The following is a 10,662-nucleotide window of genomic DNA, read 5'->3' on the forward strand; positions in this document are numbered from 1 at the left end:
TTAGTTCCTGCAGCAGGCAAAGATATTGTTATGGATATCCCTTGAGGAGGAACCAGGACCCTTCTTTAACTGCTGCACTATTGTTTTTTTATTATTCCTCCTTTGTTCCTGCATTCCCTTACTTCTCTGATTAGCAACTGTTTGAATCTGTCCTTTGATATTCAAGAAGGTCTAGGAGACTGAAGCCTTTTTCCTGCAATAAACAGGGACAGAGAAAAGCTTTTGTGCCCAGGAGGGCCCCACAGGGTCCTGCTTGGTTTCAGTAAGATAAGAATTTGGTCTTGGGGAAAGGGGTGGGAGAGGGATGGACTGGGAGTTTGGGATTAGCAGATGAAAACTATTATATATAGAATGGATAAAAAACAACATCCTACTCTATAGCACAGGGAACTATATTCAATATCCTGAAATAAACCATAATGGAAAAGAATGTGAACAAGAATGTAGGGCTTCCCTGGTGGTGCAGTGGTTGAGAATCCACCTGCCAATTCAGGGGACATGGGTTCAAGCCCTAGTCCAGGAAGGTCCCACATGCTGCGGAGCAACTAAGCCCATGTGCCACAACTACTGAGCCCATGTGCCACAACTCCTGAAGCCCATGCGCCTAGAGCCCGTGCTCTGCAACAAGAGAAGCCACCGAAATGAGAAGCCCCCGCACCGCAATGAAGAGTAGCCCCCACTCGCCGCAACTAGAGAAAGCCTGTGAGCAGCAATGAAGACCCAACACAGCCATAAATAAATAGATAAATAAATATAAATAAATAAATAGACAGCCATAAAAAAAGAATGAAATATTAAAAAGAAAAAAATGTATATATATGTATAACTGAGTCACTTTGCTGTACAGCAGTAATAAATACAACATTTAAACCAACTATACTTCAATAAAAAATTTTTAAAAAAGAATTTGGTCTTGAAAAATTAAATTTCTGATGACCATTGTATATTTGAGTAGAGATGTCAAGTAGATAGTCAGTTTTACAAACTTTCAGTGGAGAGGTCTGAGCTAGAGATTCAAATTTGGAAGACATTCGTTGTATAGCTACTTTTGAAAACCATGAAATTGGATGAAATCACTGAGGCAGTGTATGTAAATAGAGAAATTGTCTAAGGACTGGGCTCTGGCTCCACCATTCGAAGCAGTTGTTCTCACAGTATGGTCCCTAGACCAGCAACATCAGCAACACATGGGAACTTGTTAGAAATGCACATTTTCCTACCCTATTCCTGACCTACTGAATCAGAAACTCTGGGGGTGAAGCCCAGCAAGCTGTATTTTAATAAGTCTTCCAAGTGACTCTGATATATGCTAAAGTTTGAACACCAGTGGTTTACAGGTCAGGGAGATGAGGAGGGACCAGAAAAGAAAACTGAAATGGAGCAGTCAGTAAGGTAGGAGGAAACCCAAGAAAGTGTGGTGTCTTAGCAGTCAAGTGAAGAAAGTGTTTCAAGGAGTAAAAAGTGATCAGATGCATCAAATACTTCTGGTATATCAAATAAATTAACCAGTTCCAATCTTTTTGGAGGATAAACTATACTGCATACTGCTGACCTCCACTGGATTCTTCTAATAAATCTTCCTTTTTGTTTAACCTAGCTGAAATAGGCTTCTATTATTTCCAACCAAAAGATCCTTGACTAAAAATACCCAATTGTCCTATAATTGATTTGGAGAAACAACATTCAGAACTGTACATTTATCCTTATGTAGCAGGGGACCTAGTTTGAACCTAAGCCTATTTGACTGAAAGCAGAGAAAAAGTTACACAAGGCCAGACTTATTAAATGACATTCTTATTTTTTAATTAATTAATTATTTTTAACATCTTTATTGGAGTATAATTGCTTTACAATGTTGTGTTAGTTTCTGCTTTTTAAATGACATTCTTGTCAGAGGACAGAAGCAATTTTTATGCAAAGTAATTTTATGAGAGGTCTCTCTCACGTTGTCACCTGGCCCAATTTCTACTAGGCTCAATTCTGAAACAGAGAGAGAGTGGGGAGGGCAAATTTAAAAACAAAAACAAAACAAAACACCACCAGCACTGCCAACAACAACCAAAAAAACTGGAAAAAAATGTTCCAGTAAAAGTCTTTAATACATTGGGGTTCTAGAAGTATCACTTTGGTATCCCTCTAATAAATGTGACCCAGAAGAAAAGACAGAAGTTCTACACTTTAGCATGTGGTTTTTGACTTCTTAAGGTTTCCAAATTCCTCATTTGTAGCAGGAGATGGTGGAGACTGAAAGACATCAAGAAAAGGAGTCCAGAGGAAGAGAAAGAGAAAGAAATAGCAGATTATGTATGGCACCTAACTGGATTGTTTGTGGTTACATTATGAAAGACGCCCCCCCTCCAGGAAATATTAAGGGAAACATTCTTCAGGGAGGTGGATATATTTCAAGAATATACGGAAATAGAAACCATTGAAATTTGAGTTATTGCTATTAATGTAAGTCTTATTAATACCCACAGGCTGAAGGTGAGGTCTAAGAAAGCTTGTGTAATACACAGAAAGTTTTTCATTCGTTAAGATTTTACCTTTATTATACATTTACTTCTTCTCTTATTCAAGACTCATTTTTCCAATTGCACTCTTAATTCCATTCTTTCTGTCTCCTCTAGCATAGGAAATGTGTCCATTGATTATTTCCTATTCTTTTTCCTTTATTTTTAATGCCTCTCTTTTCCCTACCTCCTTTCCCATAACCTAAAACATGTTGAACTAAATCTTTTCCATCAACAAGAAACACTCTATTTCACCTTGTGGAAGTAGCTGTTAAAATCATGAGTTTGGGCTTCCCTGGTGGCGCAGTGGTTGAGAGTCCGCCTGCCGATGCAGAGGACACGGATTCGTGCCCCGGTCCGGGAGGATCCCACATGCCGCGGAGCGGCTGGGCCCGTGAGCCATGGCCGCTGAGCCTGCGCGTCCGGAGCCTGTGCTCCGCAACGGGAGAGGTCACAACAGTGAGAGGCCCGCGTACCGCAAAAAAAAAAAAAAAAAAAAAAAATCATGAGTTTGAGTGTAGCTCCAGTATTTACTAGCTATGTGTCCTTGGGCAAATTTTTTAATGCCTCTGTGCCTTCATTTCCTTACCTGTAAAAAAATATAATACTAGCTCTTACTTTATGGGATTGTTAACGCAAGTTCGTGTGCCCGATACACAGCGAGGCCAAACAAACTGAAACGGTGGCTCATGCCCTAAAAAGCCCGGAGCTCCCCAAAGGGGTTTCAGCAAAGCACTTTTAAAAGCCAGGTGAGGGAGGGTGGGGTTGCCAGGTATGTGATCAGCTTGTTCACAGTTCTCTGATTGGCTGATGTTGAGGCAGCAGGGTGGTGTCACAGGGGTTAACATTATCAGTCCTTAGGCTCCAGGAGGCCTGCGGCTATGTGTTCGTGGTCATCAAGTAGTTAACATCTTCCATTTGTTGGGGGGGGTGGTTATATCTGCAAAACAACTCAGGAAATGTGCATCAAATACTATTATCTAGGTACTTCAGAGAGGAGCTAAAGCAGAGGATATGGGGGAAGAACTGTCCTGGGAAGGCGCCCATGGGGTCCTGCTGGGTTACAATTCCCCCCTTTTCTTTGGTACTCCTCAATCTTGAGGAGAACAAGTTTTGGACAAGAAAAGGAAAAAAGGTTCAGATAAGGAGGTTAATCATAAACTTGACAGAGGTACCCACATTCCAGCAGACACTGCTTTGAGAATGGCTGGTGGCATCTGAGTCTCACACAGCTACTCCATTTTTACTTCCAAATGCATTTCTCTCCTCAATGGCCAAAGCAGATGTCACTATTAGTGATTTTAATGCTAGAAGGTGCAAGAATTTGGGCTCATAAAATCTTCTGAAAATATCTAACTATCTGAAGCCTTGTTCTGCCAGTTTTTCCCAGAGCACAGAGTGCCTCATTCCTGATCTCCACCCTGAACTCCTTTCAGGGGGTGTTGAAGGTCAGCAGCTGCAGGAGAGGTAGATGGCCAGTGCCAATTTTCAGCCAGCAGGGCCCCTTCATGGTCATAAATTTGACCATGGTTTTGGGGGCATTTCATGACCATTTCATCCCACGGTGCTAGTAATGCTCATTCCCAGGTCTGGTGAAGATTTCATTGATAGGCCACTCAATGTACTATCACTGGACTAAACCTTATTAACAGTGCAAAAATCTCTGGATCATCTATCTTATTAGTCTCTTATGATCCAGGAAAATATTCCCTCTTGCTGCTTCTTCCCATATCTAGTATTGCATGATTACAATCGTTGATCTCATATGGAACTATATATTATCATGTTATCAGAGGCTCAGTCACACATTTGTTAAAGCAAGAAACAGCAAAAAAGACAATATAGGTTATAAGTTGTTGCAAATATCTCCTGACTTCAGCAAGACTTGGGAGGGGATGTGTTAATTTCTTCTTTCCTGCATCCATTCACAGGTGGGCCAGGTCAGGATGTTCCCTGTGAGCTGAAGCAAGGTATTTTAGTTTAACGTTCAAGCAGGGGGGCAGGGTTCCCTGAGATGGGCCTTATGTATACTTTAAGCTATAAGCAACATCCCTTTAGTGATGAACTTATAGCAAAAACAATAGAATATAAAGGTTAAAGTAAAAGAAACAGGTCTAATATGGAGTCAGATTTGTTCTTCCCTATTACTATTCCCATCAATGTCCATTCCACAATCTTGTGGGGAAAGGGGTGATGACCACTCTTGGCTACTGCCTGCTGTATGGGGGTGATGAAGGGTTTCCACAAGGGATTGTGGAATGGAATTGATCAACCTTGGGCAGGGAATATTAAACCCCTTAGCGATGTTGTTATCTAATTTGTAGTTGGACCTATCTATTAATTTTAACTTTCTGACTGTGTCATAACTATACTTAGGGGGAAAGCTTTCCTTACATCTGGATAAACACAGATTAAAAGCCAGTAATATTTCAGGCAAAATCAAAAAATTACAACCATATTCGTCAGTTTACTCAGTCTTGTATAATTAATCTTTTTTACTAACAGTTTTATGAAATCAGGTTTCCATTAGACTTTTAAAATATCTTACCTAGTTTAGCAATATAATTTAAAAGTTATCAGAAACCTATTTTTGTCAAAACGTCCTTTCTATGACTCTTCTTGAAGATGTGGCAGTTCTGCAAAGCATCAGCTTAGCTGCCTATGAATGACAAAGTTCTTAAAAAGGCAAGGTTAAAGATCTGATTACAATTCTTCTTAGCAAAGAAGCTTATCCAAGTTGTTGTGACATGCAACATTTTAAGATAACAACTAAAATTATAACATTATATCAGGATATATACAAATTTCAGAAACTTTATATATTAATAACATTTATAAACATTTATAAACATTATAAATTAATAACATTTATTCATACTGTATAATCTGAGGAGGCTTATCACTCATTTGACAATGCTTTCCATGTAATTTAGCATACCTACCAATTCTAGTCAGTTTAATATGTATATATATTTTTTCTGAAGTGCCTCAGGGGTCCTCTGGAGCATCCCAAAGCTAGCTGAAATCAAAAGAATTTTAATTAGAATTTGATAGGAAGTTCATCAAAAATATCAAAAAGTTTTTTTAAAAAACATTTGGTCAGATAGAATCATAGGTCACTGTGAATATTTAAAAACAAATACAGATCACTGAAAGGCAAGGAAGTTCACACAATCTGTCATCAAAAGCAGCATTCTAAGAAAACTTGTTCTCTTAGCAGAGAGGAACCAAGTCTAGTCCTGCACTAGTCTACTTTTTTTTTTTTTTTTCGCGGTACGCGGGCCTGTCTCTGCTGTGGCCTCTCCCGTTGCGGAGCACAGGCTCCGGTATGCGCAGGCTCAGCGGCCATGGCTCACGGGCCCAGCCGCTCCGCGGCATGTGGGATCTTCCCAGACCGGGGCACGAACCCGTGTCCCCTGCATCGGCAGGCAGACTCTCAACCACTGCGCCACCAGGGAAGCCCAGGCACCAGTCTACTTTTAATAACAAATCCATCTACCCAATTAAGTTTAAGCTAATCTCAGCCTGACCATGAATAAAACCCCTTTTTTACTCAAAATATATATCCCACTTTCCTGCTGTATAGTGAAATGCTTTATAATTTTTAGTAGCTTTAATTACACATTTAAATTAGAATCCCCAACTCTTAAAAACCTAGAAAAACCTGGTGAAAACCAAGAGGCAAGTAATAGTTACCAAAATCTGGAGAGACTATTTTAGATAATTTTCAGAAAGTAATTATTCCTATAGAGTTTACCTAAAAGCTCTTATCCCATTTGCATTTAGTTCACTCATAAAAATTTCATCAAACCAAGTTATTTTTCTTGCTGACAAATTTGAAACAGATATAACAAGATTTCGCTTAACTTCTATTAAACCTAGGTGCAGTGAAAGTATTATACATAATGTTGATGACTCTAAAGACAGGGCTATATTGATCAGATCAACAAAAAAACTAACCTTAATACCAGGTATTAACTTAATAGAGTATTTCCCCATTCACGTGAACTTGAAGCTTATTTTGTCTAGCTTTTTTAATGTTTAATTTGCAAGCACTTAAAGTCAATTAAATAGAGCTGTTTATAAATTCAATTTTGGTAATACTTTCCAGAAATAGAGATATCTCATATGTATAATGTGTACACAGATATATAAACAAACAATAGTGAGGCAGGAGATAGATGAGCCCCAGGCTGAACAGTTTCTCCCCTGTGAACAGAAACTCCATAATAGCAGAAATTCCATAAAAGCAGGATGATGGAGGAGGCTGGGCCCTGCCCAGATAAGAGATAAAGGACCACATAGTCCTCATTCTCAAAGTCAAGGAGACTTCCCCGACTACATGTGCAGAAAGTCTCCTTGGAGGTCAAAAAGGGAGGGGGCACCACCCCATAGTAAGTGACATCAACTACCCATAGCCTTCTTTGCTAGAATCCATTTTGGCTAAAAGATGCACATGCACACAGGGGAAGACCCTGAGATATACCAAATACAGACTCAAAACCAGGCAAAGCAAGATGACTCAAGGGAAACCCAGAAGAAATGCCCCATAAAAGTGATTCAAACTACCATGAGGGCACAACTCTTTCTCTGAGCCTGCCCATGTGCCTATCCACACGTACTGTACTCTTTTTCCTCCTAATAAACACCTTACTTGTTTCCCTACTTTCTGTCTTTGTGGGAATTCTTTTTCTGCAGAGTGGAAGAACCAGGGCCTTGTCACTGACCTGTGATCTAATGTCTAGGATTTGGTGCTCTCACCGCTGCGACCCGACTTCAGTCTCTGTCTGGGAACCGAAACCTTGCTTCAAGCCGCTTCAGGCTGAGGCCACCCGAGATCAATACTAGAGATTTCATAGCTGCACTTAAAAAAAACTCAGTTATGAATCAGGTATTACAATATAAACTTACTAGCTTACAAAGAACAGTTGGAATACATTAAAATTGCTTGCTCAGATGACTAAGGCTTTACTATTTGTTCTTGATGATCCCTTATGAAGCTTATGAATTACAGTTTGGCTGAGGGAGCATTCCCAGAAGTTTTGAGGGTTGTTTTTTTTAATGTTATTTCTGAATCCCTTTTTTCTTCAGTTCCAAGCAACACAGATTGATTAGATAAGCTCCAGAGAGCCAAGGTAGATCATTTACATCTCAAAGGCACCGGAAGAGAAATGCGAATTCCTCTTCTAACTACTTATACAAAACCCATCCATCTTGGGCTATTTTCAGGGAACTTTCTTTTTTCCAGTTCCCAAATATCCACTTCAGTTTAAACAAATAAATAACAGTAATATATAAATACAATAAATAATACGTATCACCCGCTCACATTTATATGCCCCTCTTTCAGCAAAACCAGGCAGAGAAAAAGGGATTTGGACTCAAGTACTGAGACACTCATTCACATATACACACATACACCTGTAAGATAAAAGCAATTGCAAAAGACCTACTTTGATATAATAGCCGAGGCATTAGGACCTTTGCCCTCCAGACCTCAGGGAGTATTAAGGCATTTTCTTTCATTTAGGGAGCATAGCTAAAGATCTCTTAGTTTTGCAAAAGTACCCCAGGGGACTGTAAGATGGAACAGAGATGGATCATCCATACTTAATTATTCATAGCCGGTGTTATCAAATATCAAGCAAACAGCAATTTAAATCAGTCTTTTAGGGTCACAGTTCCCTAGCCCCAAAAAGGAAGAAAATCCCAACCAATGCTCTGCTGCAGGTGAAACAAACACAATAGGGAAGGATACCCTGGTGTCATTACACACGAGTCCCATTATTCACCAAAGGCATCTCAACTGGTCAATGCAAGTATTAACACACATACAAACAACAAACATATGGTCTCACAAACAAAGAATCAGATGAGGCATAGCCCAGATATTCCACCTCCATTCCCAGATTGAGGCTCCAGAGCAGCCTGGCTCCCAAAAAAGAATGGACCGTGAGTGGCTCACCCCAAAATGATACACACAAAAACACAAACAGCAACTAAGCTACAGTCACACAGACAGAAAATCAGTGGAGGTGTAGTCTAGAATTCCACTTCCACTCCCAAATGGAGGCCTCCTAACAAATTGGCCCAGCTCTTGAAATGAACCAGTTCCCAAATCAGGTAGAGTCTGACAATTCCCCTCTCCAACAGGGTACCCCAATCAAATGCAAAACAAGTTGGCTCATCCCATAGAGGGAAAGCCCAAACTGAGGGGGGAAACTGTTCCCAGTTGTACACACAAGAGCTACTTACCCTCCAGCAAAGTAGCTCACTTCCCACAAGGGAAACAACCCATATGGAGGGGAGAGAATTCCAAGCCTGCACAAACTTTAGTGACTTACCCAACAACACTGAATGTGGACTGCAGCTCCAGTCGTTTCTTGGCTCCAAACAGCCTCATGCCATGGGTGGCCGGCACCTGTCGGGGACCATCCCTCTGAGATCCCCAGAGCGAAATGGGCTCCGGGAGTTGCTGAGGTCTCGGAATGGGCTGCCCCAGGCTGGGGTCGGCCTGCCATGGGCAAGATCTCCTGACTGACTCTCCAGGATTGTTAATGAAAGTTCATGTGCCCAATGCACAGTGAGGCCAAACAAACTGAAACTTCGGAATTTAGAGCAGAGAAAGTTTTATTGCAAGGCCCTGCAAGGAGAAGCAGTGGCTCATGCCCTAAAAAGCCCCGAGATCCCTGAAGGGGCTTCAGCAAAGCACTTTTAAAAGCCAGGTGAGTGAGGGTGGTGTTGCCAGGTATGTGATCAGCTTGTGCACAATTCTCTGATTGGCTGATGGTGAGGCAGCAGGGTGGTGTCACAGGGGTTAACATCATCAGTCCTTAGGCTCCAGGAGGCCTGGGGCTATGTGCTCATGGTCATCAAGTACTTAACATCTTCCATTTGTTGTGGGGGTGGGGGGGGTTGGGGTGGGGGGTTGGGGTTGGGGGGTGGGGGTGGGGGGTGGGAGACGGTGGGGGGTGGTGGTGGGGGTTTACATCTGCAAAACAACTCAGGAAATGTGCATCAAATACTGTTATCTAGGTACTTCAGAGAGGAGCTAAAGCAGAGGATATGGGGGAAGGCCTGTCCTGGGAAGGTCCTCATGGGGTCCTGCTAGGATACAGGGTTATCATGAAGATTAAATGAGTGACTAATAAAGCTCTTAGAACAGTGCCTGGCAGATAGTAAATGCTATATGTATTTGTTAAATAAAAATTAATTAATTAATTGATCAATCCTCAACTTATAGTCTGTTAGAACTCTGCTGAAGGTTAAAAAAAAAAAACCTCTTAATTGCTAAATTTAATGAATTCAGTTCTTAGCTAATTTGACCTTCCAGCAACACTTGACCCAGTGGACCATTAAGTTCCTCTTGGAATTCTCCCTTTATTTCCTGGATACCACTTTCCTGTTTTTTCCCATAACTCTGATATTTTCTATTCAATTTCCTTTGTAATTTCCTTGGGGCTCTGTCTTTGATCCTCTTCCCTTATCACTCTATAACTCAATAAATCTGATAGGAAAAAATTGTTCCAAATCTTTCACATAATATAAAAGTCCTCCATAATCTAATCTCTGCTGATCTCTTCAGATTCATCTTTCAGTACCTCACCACACGGAATGGCTTGCACTTTCTGAAGTGTGCTGGTAGTGATGCTTCCTCTGCCAGGAAATACCCTTCCCACCCCTAAAATTACTCCCTAATTTTTCAAGTCTTAAATGATTCTTTCCTGATACACAAGGTGGATTTTCTCCTTTGTCTCATACATATATTTTGTAGCTACCAGTATCCCTAACTAACACAGTAAGGAGCTCAGTATTTGTTGTATGGACTGAATTATAGCACCTAAATTAATATTTTGCATATATTTATTGTTTTCAGGCAACTGTATATGCCTTGAGAAAAAGACTGACCTATTAATCTTTAGGACCCTGGTGCTAAGCAATGACTTAAATACAACAAATAATTAAATAATTTACAATTTTAAATCTCTTCTGCATTTGTGTTGTGGTTTCTGTAACAACTTGAACAAGTTTTCAGCTCTCGAAAATTATTAATTTGATTTTTATTTCCCCTGAAGAACCAGTGACACAGGATTCCTCTAACATTTAAAAGTAGTGTATACTGAGCAGTATTAGGCAATAAGAGCAACAATTA

This window comes from Orcinus orca, chromosome X, assembly GCF_937001465.1.
Source record: "Orcinus orca chromosome X, mOrcOrc1.1, whole genome shotgun sequence".
Lineage (NCBI taxonomy): Eukaryota > Metazoa > Chordata > Mammalia > Artiodactyla > Delphinidae > Orcinus > Orcinus orca.